The sequence below is a fragment of the Podarcis vaucheri genome (genome assembly GCF_965113315.1).
Source record: "Podarcis vaucheri genome assembly, chromosome: 1".
In the NCBI taxonomy this organism is placed as follows: Eukaryota; Metazoa; Chordata; class Lepidosauria; order Squamata; family Lacertidae; genus Podarcis; species Podarcis vaucheri.
In genome coordinates, this window is record NC_138759.1 from 105,427,034 (window position 1) to 105,449,646 (window position 22,613).

Sequence of the window (22,613 nt, forward strand, 5' to 3'; positions counted from 1 at the left end):
GCCACAACATTTGACTTGCATTTGTAGCTTTGGGAAGCAACCTGATCTGTTTCAGAGCCACACTGTTTATTTCCAATTTGTGTTGGGCCAGACTCAGCCCTGCTTGTCATTACTGGGACATCCCCTTTTTCCAGCTGCTGCTGCTGCCCGAGTTAATTTAAACTATTCTTTGTTTAGCAGCCACCACAGTACTGAGGATTTTACAAAGGACATTTCATTAAAACTTCAAACAGGATGAATGGAGTTGCCGCACTCACCTCATAGGAAGAGCCCGTTTGGCCAACAGAACTTTGCCGTTTTCCATTTGCATGCACTGTCCCTGTTTGATGGGAAATTAATCCCACCGTCTCTTTGAAAACTTGAAAAATGTCAAAGCATAAAAAAGTCAGAAACGGCAAGTGCAGGCCATAAAAAGTTTAAATTTGGCATGAGCATTACAGATGATGGCAATAGCAGTTCCTGCTGTTAATGATTCGCTCCACTGTTGTGTAAGCAAAACTCTTCTTTTGAAAGAGGTGCACTGAAGCCCCTGAAAGGCATCTTGTCAGGCGGGGGGGGGGGGTAGCAAGGCCTGAAATGTATGGGGGGGGGCTGCAGTGGCATAAGAACAGTGTTTCTGATCACAGGGGAGGTTCCAAGTGCACTTTGCATGCACGGGGAAGTTGCTCCCCCCCCCATTGCCTGGTTTCAGCTGTCAAGTGTTCTCTCTGAACATCTGAAAAAAGAGTGTTAAAGTTGGTTGGAACTGCAACATATTAAATATTTTGTTTATTTAGTGTCAACATGAAACTGTGGCTGGAATGAGTCCTTGATGCTTGCCTGGATCAAGAACGGACAGATGTATGTGTGGAGACCTCTTAGTTTTGCAAAGCTGGAATGTAGTCTACTATAAAAGGGTAAGAGTCATAGCCATTGCTCTACTCACTTTCATCTTTCTGGTCTCTCTTCTGCATTTGTCTCTTGCCATTCCCACAACCCCTAGAAGGCTGTCCATGAAGGAATGTGGTTCTTGGACTGAAAAGGTTCCTCACCCCAGTTTAAGACTTTAAAGGACATAATCAGCATGTTGAATTGAACCCCAAACCATATTGGAAGCCAATGGATGTGGTCTAATGCATGATCTAACCTGCTAGACCCATGTAAAACCATGTCAATTAATGCATTAAAAAAATTGCATTGAGCATGGGAAAATTCTGAATATAACAGACTTTTACTTCAAGTGAACCAAGACTGAACAACAAGCACTGTGCCAAAGATCTGCACTTGTTTTGTGTCCAATTTAATTAACATTTATGGAGTATGAAGTAAACAATGAGCAAGACTTACCCCTAAATTCCCCTTGCCTGTTGGCTCCACTGTTCTGCCACATGCTGGAGATCTGTAACTTCATTTGTGAGAGGAAACTACAGAAATCCCTGCAGCCTAGTTGTGAAACCTGGCTGGCTTCCTGTCTTGATTTATTCCACAGCCAATGAATTGTTCACACTTGTCTACACTGTCTGGATTGAATTACATATTGCTAAATATGCATAGCTGAAAACTCTGGTTATTTAGGGCTGCCTTTAGTGAATATTTTTAGTGTCTGGAGAACACGTAACTACTGTATCCTAGTCACAAGAAATGTGGAAAGATAGGTGTCAGGATTCAAAACCCACCTAGGAGTTATTTCAGGAGATAGGCCAATGTATTTTGATGTTTGAGGCAAAAAAAGTCCCATGCTCCCACTCTCACACCAATGGTAGTAAAAAAATCTAATACTATGCTAAATAATTGATATTTTGATGGCATTCAGTGGTCTCCTAAATCTGTTGCTTCAGCCCACCCGCCACCCCTGCAGCCTTTCATCCTCAGTGTGCAGTAACGACATCTATCTATCTATCTATCTATCTATCTATCTATCTATCTATCATCTATCTATCTATCTATCTATCTATCTATCTATCTATCTATCTATCTATCTATATCTATCTCTCTCTCTCTCTCTCTATCTATCATCTATCTATCTATCATCTATCTATCATCTATCTATCTGTCTGTCTGTCTGTCTGTCTGTCTGTCTGTCTGTCTCTGAAGCCTGGACTGGCAAACTGTATCTCTGGGCCCAGCTGAATGTGATAGCAAACACTCCATTTGTTGCTGCTTTTCTTGAAACACACCTGAATCTCATTGGGACTGTAGTGTCGAGGTTCAATAACCTTTTTGCCATGGCTTTGCCAAAAAATCTAACCCCCTTCCAACATTTCTAGTATTAGTCCTGAGAGAGAAGCTTCCATTGGTGCCCCTTCTTGTTTCTGTTACTGTTTAAAAAAAGGCAGGGGAGAGAGAGAAGATCACGTGATGCATTCAGGCTATATACACACTATCCCTTTAAGGCACATTCTCAGGCAGGAGCAGGTGAGAGAGAGCTTCATGGAGGCCCCTCCAGTGGTGGGGAGGGGGGCTGCTGCTTCTGTAGGGTATCTGGTCATAGCTGTCTAGTGTCCCTTATTTGAAGGGACAGTCCCTTATTCCAGCGCCATGTCCCGCTGCTGTCCCTTAATGATGGATGTCCCTTAAATGATGTCCCTTAAATTTCAAAGGAAGCAGCTCCTCTCCCTCCCTCCCTGCCGGCCAGGGAGGAGGAAGGCTCCAACTGTGTTGCTTGGCTGTGTTGCTCACCTAATAAGAAGTCTAAGAACGACTGGGGGGTGGAGCTTGCATGCCTTGTGTGTGGCTAGTTAATGCAAGCTGAGGGGGGTTTTGAATGCTGGACGCCATTTTGTTGCACGTGCTGCTGCAAACTTTGCAGTGCAAAGCCAGGCTGGGGAGCCATCTTAAGTTGAGGCTGCATAGGCCTTGTGGTGCATGTGATTCAGATTCTATTCAGTTGAACCTCTGGTTACAAAGTTGGTTGGACAGTGTTCTCGAAGCTACCAGCATGAGTTTGACCAGACTGCAGGAGGACAGGAAGACTGGAGTGCCTGGAACAGGCGAGGCTGCAGGTCCCTTATTTTGGCTGCTGGTCCCTTATTTTCAAGGCTGCTGGTCCCTTATTTTCAAATCTGTAAGTTGACAGCTATGTATCTGGTCAGAATTTGGCACTCCCTGAAGCACTGAAGCAATGGTTCCTGATGGACCCTGACCCTGTTTTGAAGAATCACAGTACAGTGGTACCTTGGGTTAAGTACTTAATTCGTTCCGAAGGTCCGTTCTTAACCTGAAACTGTTCTTAACCTGAAGCACCACTTTAGCTAATGGGGCCTCCTGCTGCTGCCGTGCCGCAGAAGCACAATTTATGTTCTTATCCTGAAGCAAAGTTCTTAACCTGAAGCACTATTTCTAGGTTAACGGAGTCTGTAACCTGAAGCATATGTAACCTGAGGAACCACTGTATTCGTTTTAGGTTGCCCAGGTGATATCTATAGTTCATGCCACAGGTCGATCATGAAAGCATCTGCAGATGTCTGGGACGAGGACCAAAGAGATACAGTGGGTGAGGGAAGTAATGTGTCTTACTATTGGGGGGGCGGGAGGAGTGAGAGGGCAAAAACCATACTCTGACTGTAAGGGGGCAACAGGTGAAGCTGCCCATAGGAGAGCAGCAGAGGATGGGAGGTTAAGGTAGCATAGGAATAGGGGAAAGAAATGGCAGAAGGAAGCCATCCCACTTGCTTCCTAAGATGTGGGACCCAATCACAGGTGGCCTGTCACATAAGGAATCTTGGGCCTTTGGGGGCATATTTTGCCACAAACTTTCAGTGGCGATGGTGGTTTCTTTTCCAGCTACTGGAAAAAGCAGCCCAGTCCTGTGCTCAGGTTTGCCACCTGCATTCTAGCAGCATTTTGTTGTCCTGGTGCTGTTGGGAGAGGGTTTGGGTTCTAAAGGTGACGGGCTCTTTTTGGGGTGTGGGAAACAGAAACGCTTTGGTGACTGGGGAAGTCTGGCAGGCATCAGAGCGAACTCCTAGGGACCAAGGTCCCTTCAGCCCCCCCAAATATTTGAGGGGGCTGCCCCCCAAAGTTAATGGGCATTGCCATCATTCAAATGCCGTGCATGTGCCATGTCCTGTGATCGATTATGTGGGGAGGAGCTTGCTTGCTCCCCCCAACATATTTTATTGAAGTTGGCACTCCTGGTGGCAGGGGGTTCCACAGGCGCCCCAGAAGGATCTGGGAATCATTCCATGGATTCTGTGACATGCAACCCCAAAGCGATGGGCACAAGGGGTGATCTCTCGTGACCTGTGGAGGAACCCCCAGGTGGGTCGAAGGGCTGCGTGGCGAAGCCAAGGCGGCTGCTTCTCCTCCTCTCTTTGGCTCTCTCTCGCTCTCTCCCTCCGCCTTGCAACGCGGGCGACCAGCCCTGCAGCTCGTCTCAACCCCTCTGATCAGCCAAGCCACGCTAATTGGCTGGCCAATGGCGAGGCAGCCCAAGAATTTAGCGCGGCTTCCGGCGCTCTCATTGGCTGGCGGGAGTGTCGGGGAGGCTGAGCGTTCCAGAGCAGGACTGCAGTGCACGCCGCCAGCCTCGCTCGCTGCATTGTGCGCTCGTGGGATGGGGCGGCTGGCCCGAGGCGGGCGGCTGGCCACGCAAGCGGTGAGTAGCCCGGGTTCCCCCCCACCTTGATGACTGTTTTTAAATAAGGGGGAAAGGAGGGTCCCCGTGTGGAGGAAGAGGCACAGAGCTGCGCGCGAGAGGCGCGGAGTCTCAGGCGAGGCTTTTGTTGTGCGTTGCTCCCTGCAAGCGCTGGGGATCTGCAGCAACAGATGAAATGTTTGGGGAATTGATCGGCGCGCTTTGCAAGTGCACGATCACGAGCGCGGTGGTTTCCCCCCCTTCCTGGGTCTGGTCTTCCCTCGTCGGCGAGAGTGTCATGGTCAGTCCATCTCCCCCAAGGATCAAGAGCTGGCGAGCTTTCAGAGGGCAGGAAATGAAATAGGCGCTTCGCTGGGGGGAAGTTTCCCAGCTGGAGATCATACAAACGGATTCGAGACGGGAGGCTTACCTACGAAATACAAATGTATTTCTTTGCTAAATAAAGTGGACTTAAAAAAACAAACAAGCCTCTCCCCCCCAAACACCCCCGTGATCGCAGAATATTTTACAGCCTGGTGCTTGATCCCTACAGATGAAATGCTTAAAAGAAATATCTACGTGCATCTTCGCTGTTTTGCGGTATTCGAATTAAAGCTACATCCTAGTTTTAAATATTACAGCAGAAACTCTATTAAGAGGAACAAACCAGGCCTTGTAGTTGAATATCTAGAACAGCTCCGTTGAGATGCTTAGGTTAAAGTTGATTTAGTTCTATTGATTTTTAGTGAGACCGTTTAGCGTGTTAAATGTGAATAAACGGAATGCATTTGGTGGTATACTGAGGATGCAGAACTCCTTTTTATTTAACAGGCTCAAGAGTTTACATTTTTTGAGGCTCCTTTTCTACTAATGTGACATACACACGAAGTTAATAGGCCTGACTCAAGTACTCTAATGCTCTGTGAATGCATTTTGCTGTGAATTCCAATAGTTGCTTCTCATAGTTGCAAAGCATTTTGTTTGTAGGGTGATGCTCTTTTCATTGGATGGACATGTGTCTAGAACTGCTAAAAATTGATAGGTAAAGCCAGTACTTGCTGAGAAAATCACTTAAGGGAAGATGGAAGTCCAAGTCTAAGTTTAATCTTATGCATGTTTGCCCAGGAAAAAGCCCGCGAGACTGAACTCCCAGGAAATCATGCAAATTGCAATCACTGGCTGTAATCTTTTGTACACTTACTTGGGAGTAAGTACCATTGAACACAGTGGGACTTACTTTTGAATAAACATACAAAGCTGTTAGATCATAAGTACATTTACTAGTGGTCTATATTGGTAATACAAGCGGAGTGATTCACACATTTATTTTAATGTGGTAGTCTAGATAATGTTGCACATTCTAGCCTGAATGCCGTCTTGCCACTTAAAAATGAAAAAAAAAAATATTTCAGTCCTGAGATTTGCTTGCTTGCTTGTTTTTGTAAAAATAAAATAAAATGTGAACTTCAAAAGGTTTTCCTTGGGAATTGTTCATTTACCATAAAAACTTTCATAACTTTAATGACTCAAGAAAAATCGCAATTACTTTAATTCATCTAAGTCTGTCATTTTGGGTATTTGCTAGAATGACTGTTTTTGAAGTGATTCTTTGATTTCAAAATTGGTCTTATTGACTGACTTCTGAGTTAACGTGCACAGCATCAAGTAATTTCACCTGTGTGTTGTGAGAGCCAGTGGTGGTGTGGTGAGAGTGTCGGAGTAAGACCTGGGGGAGCAGGGTTCAAATCCCCACTCAGCTATGAAACTAACTGGGTGTGGCCAGCCATACCTCCCTCACAGGGTTGATGTGGGGATTGATTGAAGAAGGGCAAAAAAGGTGGGATAGAAAGGCAATAAATAAATAGTAAAGGTAAAGGGACCCCTGACCATTAGGTCCAGTCGTGGCCGACTCTGGGGTTGCGGCGCTCATCTCGCTTTATTGGCCCAGGGAGCCGGCGTACAGCTTCCGGGTCATGTGGCCAGCAGGACTAAGCCAGTTCTGGTGAACCAGAGCAGCGCACGGAAACACCATTTACCTTCACGCCGGAGCGGTACCTATTTATCTACTTGCACTTTGACATGCTTTCGAACTGCTAGGTTGGCAGGAGCAGGGACCGACCAACGGGAGCTCAGCCCGTCACGGGGATTCGAACCGCCGACCTTGTGATCGGCAAGTCCTAGGCTCTGTGCTTTAACCCACAGCGCCACCTGCATCCCTTAATAAATAAATAAAACCATTTAATAAGTACAACATCAAATAATTTACACATGGATGAAAAGGGACGAAGATGCTTTGAACTGGTCTTCCATAAATGCATGATGCTTATAAATTACCTGATGTGTTTCAGGAAAAACAAGAGTAGGGCAAAGAATATTGATGTGTCCTGGCTTGGTAAGGTAACTAGAGGGTTATATCTTCAATAAATATTCCCACTTCTTACCTTTCTCTTTTCTTTTTAAAAATCTGTCTCATTCTATGGGCTGTCCCATCTCTCGTTTTGTGAGTTTGAATAAGCTACTTCGAGATTTATTATTATAGATAGAATGTCTACAGCTTGTGATCTCAAGCTGTAACATTGATTGAATGTGATCCAAGATTTGAAGTCAAACGATGAGATGTGATTTAAAGGATATTAATCTTTCTTAAATTCACTTTAAGTCCAGGTGGTAAGGCCTGACAGGTTTGTGGATTGCTGCCGCAGTCGGCAGCAATATATGTAGCCTTAAAGTCGAGGCAAGTTAAACATGAGGAAACTATTGTGTGATCGACTTTGTTTTTTTTGTAAGAATCCTGATGTCCATCTATCACAGATGGATACAAAAAATGGCTTATAGGAGCAAAGCTAGATTCAAAAAGGTGTCTGAGAGATGGAGCTAATTATCTACAGTACACACTGGGACAACTTACACACATAAGATACATTTCTACATATGAATTACTATAGAAAAGGGGTACCAATCGGAGCCTTTTTGTTGCTATGGCATTTGGGAGTTGGGCACCCTAGAAATCACCCAAAGATCTACAACTAAATTGCACTCCCATTGTAAGGATTTTGAATTGTTCCACATGTGGAAATACTGGTTGATTATTTCGATCGAATATTTCTTTTTCTCTTTTAAAATTTATAACCCACCCATCTGGCTGGGTTTCCCTTGCCACTCTGGGCAACTTACAACATATATAAAAGCACAACAAAACATCAAACATTGAAAAACAAAATATCCTATATAACCAACCAACCAACCAACCAACCAATCAATAGAAATCAATAACAACAACAAAAATAATAACAGTTTACAGTTATACCCAAATTAAAATAACCACCAACTCCACCTAAGCATTTAACCAACACCAACCCGACAAAAACAAAACAGACGAACCAAAATTAGAACCGTTTAAAACAATTTAAACATTTTAGCCAATTGCCCCAAACCAAGAGTTGTTCCAGCAATGTCCCAGTGGCCTCCCAAGAGCCTCTTTTAGCTGTTCAGGGTGAGTCTGGGCCCCACTCCCTAGGCCAGGTGGAAATGGGCCTTACAGCAGGGAGCAAGTCTTCCTTCCAGGACTCATGGCAGCAGCAATGGTTATTTATTGAAACAAATTACCGTAGTGTAGTTACTTGGATATAAGGTAAAGGGACCCCTGACCATTAGGTCCAGTTGTGGCCGACTCTGGGGTTGCGGCGCCCATCTCGCTTTACTGGCCGAGGGAGCTGGCGTATAGTTTCCGGGTCATGTGGCCAGCATGACGAAGCCGCTTCTGGCGAACCAGAGCAGCGCACGGAAATGCTGTTCACCTTCCCTCCGGTGTGGTACCTATTTATCTACTTGCACTTTGATGTGCCAACTGCTAGGTTGGCAGGAGCAGGGGCCGAGCAATGGGAGCTCACCCCGTCACGGGGATTCGAACCGCCGACCTTCTGATCGGCAAGTCCTAGGCTCTGTGGTTTAACCCACAGCGCCACCCGCGTCCCTTACTTGGATATATGTCTGTGTAAAAAGTGTGTGCAAAAGTGGTTAGCTGTTGATAGAGTATGTGTTTGGCAGTGCAGTCTGGTCTGCATGTGCTTGGAAGTGATTCCCATGGAGTTCAGTGGGGCTCACTCCTAGGCAAGTTGCATAGGACCACCCCTTGTTAAAAGCAGTGGCATTTATAACTGCTTTCCGTCCTTTTCCGTGTATAAGACTAGGATTTTTCCTTTAAAAATCATGCCGAAAGATGGGGGTTGTTTTATACATGGGTAGTGCATAGGGTGGATGTTTGATTGGTTGCTGCCGCGGCTGTTAGCGGCTATTGTGCGTGTGATTGGTTTCTGTGTAAATGGTGTTGATTGACTGAAGCTGCGGCAATTGGGCGTGCGATTGGCAGCTTCTGCCGGCGAGGGGACAGACGGAGCAGATTTTGCGACACGTGCAGGTGAGCGATTTTCGGCAATCCCATCCCAAAGCTCAACAACTCCGTGCCATCTCCCCTCCATTTTCTTAAATTTGAGTCCCCCCAAATAGGGGGCATCTTATATATGGGGGCATCTTATATAGTGGTATCTCAGATTAAGTACTTAATTCGTTCTGGAGGTCTGTTCTTAACCTGAAACTGTTCTTAACCTGAAGCACCACTTCCGCTAATGGGGCCTCCTGCTGCTGCTGCGCCGCCGGAGCATGATTTCTGTTCTCATCCTGAAGCAAAGTTCTTAACCTGAAGCACTATTTCTGGGTTAGTGGAGTCTGTAACCTGAAGCATATGTAACCTGAAGCGTATGTAACCCGAGGTACCACAGTACACAGAAATGTATGGTAACTGGCTGGAAGGGTAATACGCAATTGTCTACAATTCATTATAGAGCTTTCTTGAAGAAATACATTTATGTTGTCTGTTTCTAACAAACTATATTTAGTTTCTGGAACTTTTCATAGAATCATAGAACTGTAGAGTTGGAAGGGACCACGAGGGTCATCTAGTCCAACCCCCTGCAATGCTGGAACCTTTTCTCCTACATGAGGCTTGAGCCTACGACCCTGAGATTAATAGTCTCCTGCTCTACCGACTAAGCCATCTTTTATTTGTTTTATGGTCACACTGATGGAGAACCATTTTCCAGTGTCAAGAGTCCAGCAACACCGAAAGCGCTGTAGAATCAGGTGTGGGGATGTGGCTATGCTTGTTACTGTCTATGACTACTGAATATGTGATATTGAATACGATGATGATTCTGATAGAACTGGATAATCCCTGAGAATATGCTTCAGTACCTAAAATTATTATTTTGACTGTGTGTTAGGTTTACTGGTTTCATAGCTTACATAGCAGATTAATTTTCTCAAATAAAATCGACCTTCTATGAATCAAGTCTCTCTGTGTGAATATGGCACTAAGATTATCTCTAGTGGTGGCCTTGCACCAGCATAAAGCACTTCTTCTTGGACAAGGCAGGGCACCCAATATTTTCTGACCTCTGCAACGACTACATCCTCTATGGACCCATGAAAAGTTGCTCTAGAGCACTGGGAGATCTGCCAGGAGAGAATGAGAGAACTGTGATAGAGGGGATTGGTGTAAATTAAGTGTCTTGCCTCACACAAGTAAAAGTGCTTTACACTAGCACAAATACAGCAAATACAGAAATGCAGATTTCTTTCTGTGACACATAATGGAAATCAATGAGCATTATTCCACTGGGTAGGATTGTGGGTAGGATTTATGCAACATGTTCACAAAGCTATCCGTCCTCCATTTTCGGTATTTGCAATGTAAATGGGAAACGGAACAGGATTCTTCTGGAGTTGATAAGCTATAGCTGGCACAAATAGTTGAACTATTAGCTTCTATATGCACTTTTCAATAATTAAATGGTTAGACTGGTAAGAGAGAAATACTAAACTCATTTAATTAAGCATATATATATATATATATATATATATATATATATATATATATATATATATGCAGGTTTTGGTGTCTTCGGGTGTCTTCCCGTGTAAGAGTCGGGGTGTCTGTGCGACGTTTCGACGAGGTCTCACTCGTCATCTTCAGGCTGGTGCTTTCGGCTTCTTGTTACTGGAACAGAGCAGAGTCTGGTGTTTGAGTTCCTATAAATACTGTTGAGGGGTGTGGTGTATAGCCTCCAACGTTTTGGGCAGAGAGGAAGTTCCTAGATTAGTGTGCCTTTTCTTCTTTTGTTCCTTAATTACTTGAGGGATATCTTGAGTGATTTCATGAGTGATATTCTGAATACCACTGGGTGGGTCATTAAGTGTAGATTAGTTGCTAAAGCTTTTGTGTCTTGACCTCTTGAGCTTGTGAAGAGTTTTTCTGAGAAGATGGCTGTGCTGCATTTAGTTGTGCTCTGGCTTGGCTTCGTGTATAGGGGCGAGCTGTGGTTTTGTGCCTTGTGCCAGCCAGATCTGTGTAGGGATTGCAGGGGGGTGCAGCATCCGGAGGTGCCACTATAGTAATTAAGGAACAAAAGAAGAAATTAAGTAATTAAGGAACAAAAGAAGAAAAGGCACACTAATCTAGGAACTTCCTCTCTGCCCAAAACGTTGGAGGCTATACACCACACCCCTCAACAGTATTTATAGGAACTCAAACACCAGATTCTGCTCTGTTCCAGTAACAAGAAGCCGAAAGCACCAGCCTGAAGATGACGAGTGAGACCTCGTCGAAACGTCGCACAGACACCCCGACTCTTACACGGGAAGACACCCGAAGACACCAAAACCTGCATTCCTGTACCCGTGAAAATCTACGAAAGCATATATATATATATATATATACACACACACACAGTGTGTACAACTGTTGTACGTGTATATTGTTCAGTGTACTCATTGCATATCCAATATGTGGGGGAAAGAGCATTTCTATAAAGCTATGGCTTTGTGCAGTTTCTATGGGCTTTTAAGATGAAAGATCTATAAGGGATTCCCCCCGCACCCCACTGCTTTGTTGATATATCCTAAGCATGATAAAAATGGTTCCTCCAGTCCCATATTGAAAACTGGCTCATAACCAATAAATACTTTTTATGTCTGTGTTAAGTTCAGTTCTTAGGAAATGCTGCTGTCATAACTCTCAGTCTAGCAAATGTATGTGGAAATAGGTTGCTGCGGGCACATTTATCACAAAGTCTGCAGTAATGGTTTAAGATTACTGTATCCAGCATGGGATAATATATGCACAATCCCATGCATTTCTTAATAGAATCTCTCTCAAATGCTACCAGCTTGTGCCTTAGTTACTGGCCTGGTTCATTAAACCATAGGCTTCTGTGTTCTCCACCCCTGCCAATACAGCTGTGAGGAGTTCAGAAGCTTCTGCTTCCTTTATAGATTAACCACAGTTTACCTTTACCTCTGAGCCCTAAACTGTGGTCAATCTTAATTGTGTTTAGTGACAAGCCAGCTTTATAAAATATGCTTTGAAGTTGGCTGGTTTCCACAGAGTCCTTAAAATGTAACACTAAACCATAGCTGGCCATTGTATGTATGAGCTGCAACAAGGAAGATTTTGAAAGTGTTTGTTTCCTTTTTAGTTTAACCATACTTTGCATCATTGTCTGAATCCAGAAACCTATGGTTTATGAAGCTGGCTTGTTTCAATAAACTGTAGTTTAGAGTACCTACAGTTCAGGTTTGGATGCAATGCTAAATAGTGGATAATTTAAAAAGGAATGGAAAACGTACGATTGCCTTGTAGCAGTGGAAGAGAGGGGAGCCGCAGGCTCATTCATGTAATGGTAAGCCATATTTATTGTTGCTTCCAAAGCAGGCTTGTGGAGTGACAAGCCTAGTCTTGGTAGTAACTCTGTGCCTGCACTTGACCCTGTAGGAAGTTACTGAAATGGGTGAACAACCATGGAATGGATATATGTGCATTTGTCAAAGCAATCAGATGACTACATTTGTTGCATGTGTAGCAGCATTCCTCATGTGTCAGTTTAGAAATTGCTTGGGTTGCTGATTCCCTGTGGCTTCCTTCCACAGGGAGGCCTTTAAATATTTGAATTTAATACACATGGAATGAGCAAATCCTGTGGGATGCAACAACACTCAACTTCAATGAATAGCAGTTGCATAAAACTTTTGATTTGATAAGCCTAAATTAATCAGCATAGTTTTGGGGTGGTTTACGTTTTATCCAATGCTTTTTCCCGCAACAAGAAAAAAGCACTATTTGTGTGTTGATAGCATTTGTGTGTTGATTCTTAAACACTTACATTTCAAAAATATATATGCATTTTAGTCTTTATGCTGCAGATCTAAAGGGAGCTTTCAAATAGATCTAAATCAGTGAGACAGTTTTCTTTATCAAAAAATTAAGAGTAAATAGATGTCGACCATAATTGTTCTATTTAGAATGCATTCTTAGCACTATTGTTAAAATCCTTGGCACTGGTGCAGACTAAAGCTTTGATTGTGCTTAACAAGTTTACATATGTCGTTCCCTTTCATGTGGCAAACACTTTGAATCAGTTGAGTAATCTTGTAGTTGTGTTTCAGAGCTGCAGGAATGTTTACCATTAGTGAAAATTTATTCCATCCTGCTGCATAAATGCTTGGAACTAAAACATTCGGTACGTTACGCTACTTCACCCAAGCGTTCTAATGCTATAAGTAACCTTTGGGATGCCTAAACAGAAATATTGTATTGTTCCCGTATCCCAGCCAAAATATTATTTGATCATTTGGGACAGTGGTAAAATCCTGTCTTATGAACGATACTCCCTTGAGCTATATGAGATGAGAGTGGGTGTAATGCCTTGCATTTGCTTGGAGGGGAGGGAAATAAGGCACAAGCTCATGTCAGCAATGGATTGTGCAATTTGTCTTCCAGGCACCAGTAGGCTAGCCTGGACCACCCCTGTGGGAGACCTGCATGGGGCTGGAAAATTTGGAGATGAAAGCAATACATACTTTAAAAGCATTAAATTCCTCCTTGATTCCACTGTTATCTGTAAAGTGAGCAAAGGAGATCAGTTACAAAAGAGAGAAACTTGATAATCAAACAAAGGTACTCCTTTTTCTCACTTGTTTGGGAAAAATGTTTACCTCGTAATGTTACCTTTCTTTATTAATTCCCTTTTCAAACATAATCTTTCTATGTTGGTGTCATTTTATTTGTTCTCGCTCTCTCTTTCCTGCATGTAATGTTCCTGTAGAACAACTGTTCCATTGCATATCTTCTGAGAACTTCACTTATCCTGAGTTGCACCTCATTGGTTTTCTGGAGCATCCAGTTACCTAAATGAGCATTATCAAGTACCAGTTAATTGTGTTGCTTGCAACTGAGGCTAATGGCTGCATTACCTAAATAGTAAACCAGAACAGAATTTCTATCTTGGTGAAAATAAGGTAGATAAGTAGTGGGGGAGCAAAGATGCTTAAAGATACATTCTTTATACACTAATTGACTTTTAAAAATCCTTTGAAATTTAGTGTACCTTGCTAAATATTTTTTCAGTTGTTCTGTATTCTTCAGCCAAGCCTTTAGTATGGGACAATTGCACCTTAGTTCATGGCTTTGTAATGTTTTTCTCTTTGCTCTTGAATAGCACAGAACAAGATAATTGGTTGATACTGGTAGCACTGATTTCCTCGTCCTGTGTGAAGAATTTCTCCCTCTTATTTTTATACCCAGTGTCAGCTCCTTCAAATTAATTCATTCTGTGTCTCCTGCGCTGGGTTGAGCTTAGCTTATATAGAGATGAACTTAAATTAAAACTATTGAGTTGAGGTGTAAGACATAACACCATGATCCTGAGCACAGTTGTTTGGAAGGGTCGTTAATTACAACAGAATTCAGTTCCAAAACCCTCCAGTCCAGATTGCAAATACTTTAGGCGCCATATTTATTACGGATCTGAGGTTAATTTGAATTTATCTGTACCTATCTATCTTTTTGGGGAAAACAATATGGTAGCTTGGGGACAGTATAATCCTTTGTCTCTGTTTCCAAGATAGTGAATCAGGATCTTGAAGGCTTTGAAAACCTATACAAGTCTTCAAGCAGTGGTTGCTGGAGCCATTAATGACATATGACTGAAAAGGGGTTGAGATTAAGAGAGTTTAGCAGCAAAATGTCAGTCCAGGCAATAAGATCATAGATGGAATTCTAAGGTTTGATAACCAGTGACATACATGCCGTCTCATGACTCAGAGGACAATATTTACATTCTCTATATTTGAACCACGCTTGTCTTCTAGTTATATGCAATGTTCTCCTGGGCATGTTTCCTTTAAGTCAGGGATGCAGAACTAGGGTTGTTGGACTACAACTTCCATCAGCCCCAGCCAGCATGTCCATGGTCAGGGATGATGGGAATTGTAGTCAAGCAACATCTGGAGGACCATGGGTTTCTGAGCTCTTATTTAAGTGAATTTTTTTTTAGGGGAAAATTTCAGTTGGAGGATTTGCGAGATCCCATTATCTTGTCACTAAATCTTTGCTTCAGGGCTGCATATTTGAGGCTAAAAATATTTTGGAGTAGAAATGATATGTAGTTGAAAAGAAAATTTAAGGAACCAGGGGTGGAGGGAAGTCACGGGATTCGGAGAATCCCATTTTATGGATTTGATATTGTTTTTGTGTATATTTACTACGTTTGTTGTTGTATTTGTTATTTTTTCCTGTTTTTGTTATTTTTGTTGAATTTTTAATAATATATTTTTTTTAAGGACTGCATATTGTTGCACTGCCATAAGAGTAATAAGATACAGAGGGTAGTGTTGAATACGTATGTCTTGCAGGTGTCTTTGGAAAGTTGATAATACAGCCACATTTGCTCATCCTAGATAATTTTGTCCTGGCATTGACATCAAGGGCAGCACTTGGAATGACAGGCTCCTCTTGGAGCAGGAAGCTCATTATGCTTTAGGCTTACACTCCTGAAACTGGCACAGAATTTATATGACATCACATAGCTGGCAAGATAGTAGCTCTGCTCCACAGGCTGTATGGAAACACAGCCTGTGTACAAATAATTCATGTAAGGGCTCCTTTTTTTTTTCAGCCGAAGAGGGAATATTAACTTTTATCAACCGGTAGTAGGGTGTCATCTTGGAAAACAGAGTCATATGTTTTCCTGTAGCCCTTTTCCATTTGTGAGGAAAGTTTTTTCCCCCCTTCCTAGAGAATCAAATCTCTGTCTCTTTCATTTTTTTAAAAAAAATAGTGGAACTGCTCCAGAACTAAATGGAATGTGGTTTTGAAGAACTATACCATTGGTAGCCCTTTTTGGATGAAGAACATGAGCAGGTTGGAAAAGAGCTCAGTGTCCCAAGTGACCCTTTCCATAAATCAGCAGACGCTTTGTCATAGATATCAATTTGTGGTAAATCTCAATGGGCCATGTGAATTAGACCTCAGTATATGAGCTGCAGTGATTTCCTTGCGGCCATAAAATTTGTCCTTTTTTTATCTGGAGGGCAAAAAGGGATAGACAGAAAATAAAGCTCTTCTCCTTTATTTTGGAGCTAAGACAAGCTAAAGACAACTTGGGTTTGGCTTTTCTGGTTTTGGTTCTTAAATACTTGTTCAAATCTCAGTGTTCCTTGTTTTTTATTCTCCCCACCCCCACCCCCCCATTCTCCTTCCATGGCCACAACTGTTTTGTTAACTAGGTTCAAATCCTTGCTTGCCTATGAGGCTCACTTGTTGCAGCTAATCGCTATCAACATTTAGTCCAGGCAAAACAGAACTACGGCTAGTGGGTAGGCCATTTGACTCTGGTTTGAGTTTACAGTTTGTCCTGGAAGGGGGTTGCATCCCCCCTGAACAGGGGTGAGCCACCCATGAGGCTAGGTGAGGCTGTTAGCCTCGGGTGGTGGATCCGGCCCTCTCCCTGCTCCTGCTATTGTTCTGCTGCCAGCCCTGCTGGGGCTTTGCCCTCAGTGCTGGTGCAGCGCTGTTGCCTTCACGGTCCTCACCTCTGTTGCTGCATCATGGTGGTAGCATGGGCACAGCCTCAGGCAAGACTGCAGTTGTGGGACCAGTGGCAATATGGGTGGGGCAGTGGAAGAAAGCCCAGATCTGTGGAGGGGGGGGGAGTTGACATGGGGGAAGGGGCATAATCATGGTGTTTTGCCCTTAGCAGCAAAATTTCCTGATCCAGCCGTGCCCCTGAATTTATAGTTTGGGGATACCCCTTGGCATGGTACTCTTGTTAGATGCATCAGCGGTGATGGGTTCCTTTTTCCAGCTTCAGCTGGCTCACTCACCAAGACCCTTCCTTGCTGTCATTGTGTATGTCCTTGAAACCTCCAGAATTGATTTGGGTGGGTCAACCCTTAAATTGTTCAGAAACTTCAGCTGGTACAAAGTGCCACAGGTAGGATGCTGAAGGGCAATAGCCAGTTTTGTGAGATCTACCCCAGCTGCTGATATATTTCTGTGGTCAACTCAGGCTGCTGATCTTAACCCTTTAAAGCCCTCAACATTTTGGGACCTGTATGCCTCAAGGACCACTGTCTTCCATATGAGCCTCCAAACCCAATTCAGTGATTGTCTGGGACTTATTAATGAGTAAGCCCCATTGGACATGAGTATCATGCCTGATATATTGTATTCTGTTGGAAGCCACACAAAGTGGCTGGCGCACCCCAGTCAGATGGATGGGGTACAAGTAAGAAATTAGTAGTATCCTTACTACTACTACTATTAGTAAATAGACATAGAATTGCAGTGTTAAGCTTGCATTTCTGTGCTGCTTGACTTTTTTTGTAGTGTTCTTCTTCCATATCCATAGCATTTGTCTTGTTATCTCACTCTTTTGCTTGCTGTGTTGCTCTTTTTTATTTTATAATTTTTTTTTTAAAGAAACATTTCAGAGCACCAGTAGAGAGCAGTTCTGTACAACAGGCCAGACCTCTGCAGATGTGTATTTCCCCAGCTCTCCCCAGCTGTAGCAGAAAGAGGGCACATGACCAGCCTTTGGAGCAACTGCACCGAAACTTGCCCTCTAATTAATCCCCGATACCTTTAACACTGTGGTCTAATTTGGTAAGAAGTTCAAAGGGATACAGTTTCACCTCTTGGCTCCTGGGCTGTAACTAGATAGCCTTATAGACAACATTGTTGAAACATGTATCTTGTGTCCATGTGTAAACTGAAGAGCGCTGCAGACCATGACCTAACCGTGAGGAACCTCCTTTGTGACAAGGGAACATGCCAACATTAAAACACTTCAGCGCTACTTAAGTTTACTTCTGATCTTCACATGATGTTGCTGATGGAGGTGGTGGTGTTGTTGATGATGATGATAGTAAGAATAATAAATAATTGGAATTTAATGTAGCATTATGTACACGGGAAATGAGGTCTGCTCATGTATTTAAACTCCCCCCTCTTTCCTTCCTCCTGTTCCTCCTGAACCTGCCCTGTGGTTCCCCTAATCTCCAGAACAGTTTTAGGGGGAGGAGAATCCCAAATGTGAGCAGAACTCATTCCATGCACACAGCAACTTAGTTGAATCCCATCCAGTGTGCCTTCTAGAATTCATACACTTACACTAGAATAAAGCTTTGTTCTTTAGACAGCTATTCCCTAGAAAGAGTTATGTTTTGCTTGAAACTGTTTTGGGACTTCTCTATAAATGCTGTTTTATGCAGCTGTGGGTTTTTCATCTTTGCATCTCTTTCTACTGCTGTTACTCCGTACTGGTGGTTTCTTAAATGTCAGATCTGCATTACGTATGGGTAGCGTGAGTGCATCTTCTTTGCTTTTAATGTGATGTTTGCATTATGCATGATACTACTGAAGAATAACATGGAGGACAGTGAGATAAATGAACAGAGCTCTTGTTCCATCTCCTCTGTAGCATTTTAACCCTATTGGAGGTGTTGTTTTGAATCTGACCACTGTTGGGTCAGAATGTTTGCACCCTGAAAACACAATGATGTTAAATAAAGGAGTACAGTGCATGGATGGTAAAGCAGACTTCTGAGAGGGTTTCTATAGGCAAAAAACCCACTGAATTCAATGAGGCTTGCTTCTTAAGTGTGCATTGGATTGTAATCTAAATTACTGGCCATGGGAAAGAGCCTATATCACTTGATGGGGCTCATTGGGGTTCCATTAAGGCCTGTCCACAGTGCTGAAAATCACCTTTTGGAAATGAAATAATATTTTAATAAAATGTTTTGGCTGGATACTGCAAGAACCACTGGGGATTCAGAAGCTGGTATATATGTGAGAGTTATGAATGTTATTGATGGATGTCTTGCTGAAATGCTTTTGATGTTGTAAGGAATAAGTAATTTAACAGGTGCCAAAGATGTATAGTTAGGAGACATCTATTTTGTCAGTGTTCACAGTGAGCCAATTGCCACTTTTAAATACACAGAACTGTGATATTGATTGGACAGATCCTCTTATGGTCATTATTGGCATTAACCCCCAATTTTCAGACATTCCCCTGATATGCTTTCTCATGGGTGTCCACAGTCTTTGCATTTTAGGTGCATAAATGAAATATGAACGTATTTTATGCCCTTCAGCTGAGTTTGTGAGAGTATCTAGTTTCAGGTACCTAGGCTCGGCCAGTACTGTGCTTTCCTTGTCAAGACTTAGTCGTGGAACATTTGAAGTAAAAAGATAAAATAAAACTGCAAAACCTCATTTCTCTTATCACTGTGTGACCAAAACCAACCCCCCCCCCCCACTTGGAAATAGGGGCATATTCAGTGCAAGCTTAAATATTGGTGCAAGGTACTCTAATGGGCTCTCTCAACCTTGAAGAGATCACAATATAGATACCAATAATTATTTAATGGTGTCTTTAATAATGTCTTTCTTGACGCTCTGGGCAAAATGGGAATTGGGGTGGTGGTGTTTGGCAATTTGATGGTGTTGGGGAAACAATCATATCTGCTCTCACCATCCTCTTGCAACTGGTTCATAGTGTATCTATGTACATCACAGCCTTCACTCTCTCCCTCTGCTCAGAAAATCATAGTGGGGGAGTTGGGATACAGTAGGCACCCCTAGCAGAAAGAATTCTCAACACATTTGCCAAGTTTCCAATTCTCGGGATTCGTCGTGGGCAGTCCATGGCGCTTAAACTTCTAAGCTGGCTTTCTTGGTAGTTCTTCTGCCTTGAAACAAGTCAACTGGCAATGTATATTTTCTTTATGCAGATGGAGCATAGTTGCCTCCAGGATAAACTCGCTGTATATTTGCTGAGCTTTTATAACTTGGACAAAAACAAAACTCATGATGTTTCACACTGGTTAATTATTACTTGGCACCCTTCATCTTCAAATACCTTTATGAATGTTCATGAATAATCACAGAAGGTGGTATTTATTATTGCCATGTAGCACATCAGACTGTAAATACATTGATTTATTTCTTTAATTTCTCTCTCCAGACTACGAATGATAATCGAGATTAGATTTGAGAGGTTGATGTCTTGTCTGATCTCCCCCACCCTGTAAAAGTCTTGGCTACATAGTCTTGTTCGTACTAGACTCCTAATGGGGTTATTTCTGGCTGGGTGAGGATAAATTTATTGTGATGGATGGAACTATAAATTATCCGTTTGCCCTCGTTTACAAATTAATGGCTTGGGTCCCGAAATAAAAGTGGAAAGTCAAATTAAGTGGAGTCGGTCATCACCATGTCTGAGACCTGTTCAGCTTCTTTGCTTCTCTCCAGTTCCTATTTCATTACCTTCCTCAACAGTCCAACGTGCCTCTGCAAGTGTTGCAAAGTAAGCAGACAGGACAGTTAGTTAACTAAGAGGGAAGGTTTATGATGGCAGAATTGTTCTCAGTTCTAAGGTTCTCTTAGTGAAGGAGTGAGCTGGATAGCGGTAGCCTGATAATAACCAAACAAAAAGCTAGCCACACTTTGCTTTTTAAATAGTTGCTTACTAGCTTGCCCAATCGGCTGTAGGTACTAACTGTTGATGGGCAATGCAAGGAAGCAGAACATGCCACTATATTAACTGAAGTGGCTAATCTAACCAACTGAAATGTCATTCTGTCTTTTGGACAGTAGAAATCGGTACAGCTCCAATCTTCTTATGATTTTTAAAGAGTATCATCCCACCTCACTCTCAGAGAGCTACTAAATATTTCTTGCACTGTCTGAAAGTAATACTGGCTCCTTCCTTGCTATCTGTCTGCTGGCAGGTAAAGGACTTTCTATTCCAAAAGGGCTTTGGGGACTGATTGTTTTTGAGGACAGAGCAGGTGCTGTGATTTTAAAAAAATTGTTATTGGATTTTTAAACATTAAAACAACACTAATTGAATTATAATAATTATTGCCTTTCCCCATGTTCTTAGCTGGTTCTGTTTTAGCTGTGTAAGCTGCCTTGAGTCCCGAACTGGAAAATGGCAGGGTATAAATAAATATAATAACAATACAGTTGAAAGTTTATCTTTTGGGCTTTATTCTGCAGAATGCGGTATGAGTAAGCGCAGTGACGCCTCTGGATGATAGGTCTTCAGTTGGGCCCCCTGCTGCGTACTTTAAACAGCAGGGCTCCCACCAAAACAAACAAGCTTTTCATCATAGTAAAATGTCCTAGTGTTTTGACAGCTTTGTCTGGACATCACATTACACTGTACTGAAAATGGAAGCATTTGAGCCAATGAGAGTGCAGGGATGGTGTTCAGTTATTGACCCGGCACTTCATAGTTTACATTTTCAGTTAGGTGGATCCCCTGAACTGTTTCTGACTCAAGACATCAGATGGGCATGAAGCTTCTCTTGTCATCGCTTGATGTGCATCACATATTATGCAAATCCTTTAGCGCTTACTGGTTCCATGTTCTGCATCTTACAGAATCTCTGAGTCTTTTGACAGTGGTACTTAATGCAGGTGGATCTCTGTTCAGCTTTATGAAAGTCAAAAACAAGTCACAAATAGTTGTCAAGGGACTGGGCGCTTCCTTAACACACCTTTAGTTGCTGGAAGATTGATACATTTTGCAGAACTGAAGGTGTGAGGAAACTTATTTAGGGTTATTTTTTCCAAACAAAAAGTATGTATATTCCACTTTTTAATCAGTCTTCAAGGTTACCAACAACAAATAGTAATCATAAAAAAGAAAGATGAAAGCGGTGAAGAATAACAGTGCCCCAGACCAGAAATTAGCTGGACTGGTCTCTGCTCTCCAACTTAGATCAGTGAATTTCCCAAAGTCACATTAAAAGAAGAATTGGGTTTTGCCATGCTCTAGAAAGCAGATGGCGATTAAGGTTGCAGTTCTAAGCCTTGTTAAATATACTAGAACTTTCTTCTGACCAGACAAGGAGGAACCCATTGATTATTTTGCCCTCTTTGGAATTGGTGTGTAACATCTCAGCTCTGTCCTTAGACATTGCTACACGAGGAGCACGCAAGCGTGAATGGGCAGCTCTTTATTCAATAAAGTATATTTCTCTATTCTCCAGGCTCCTGCTTTACCCAGACAATGTTCCATATGCAAGCTTTGGTTCAGTACAAGTGGCAACCCATGCTTGGCAGCTGTTCCTGAATTCTTCTTCCTATAGTGGGAATGTGTGGAGTTCACTTGCAACCTGCCTTCAAGTCAAGTGCGGCTGAAGGGCAGGTTTGCTAGCTCCTGACATCTTCTGGTGTCCCGGGGTAGGTGAGGGGAAACAATGGACCTCCCTATTAACAGTTCATGATAGGTGCCAGAAATGCCACCTGTCCACATGAAATGGGTGGGGTTCGCCGCACTGTGTTTATGCTTTTTTACTACCTCAGTTAAGATGAAGCACAGGAGATGTGTATTCTTGCAGTGGGGAGCGTGAGAACACATTCTTCTGAGACAGTAAGAGAGGCACATGGGAGCTCTGAAAATACATAAGGGAGATTGGCTCTGCAGGGTAAAATTGGTTTTATATGGGTGTTTTAACTTGGAATTGTTTTAAATTGTTTGTTTATGGAAATCTTGATGTATTGTTTTAGATATGGGCCTATGGCCGTAATAAATCAAATCTGAATCTGGCTCTGCAGGTGCGTTTCCTGAGTTTAATTCCTCTTCTCATCACCATCTCCTTTGGTAAGAGGCAGCCTCCCTCTTAAAGGATTGTACAAGACTGGTGG

The 22,613-nt window shown here is 42.7% G+C and overlaps 1 protein-coding gene across 2 annotated transcripts in view; it reads left to right on the forward strand.

Annotated features, from left to right (window-relative positions):
• The first annotated feature begins 4,462 nt into the window (after window positions 1-4,462).
• The window catches only part of LYPD6 (LY6/PLAUR domain containing 6), a 680,840-nt gene continuing 662,689 nt past the window's right edge, over window positions 4,463-22,613 (forward strand). For both annotated transcript variants that reach the window (XR_014213666.1, XM_082199782.1), the window contains exon 1: window positions 4,463-4,576. The gene's annotated coding sequence lies outside the window, so the exon portion shown is untranslated. The remainder of the gene's footprint in view (window positions 4,577-22,613) is intronic.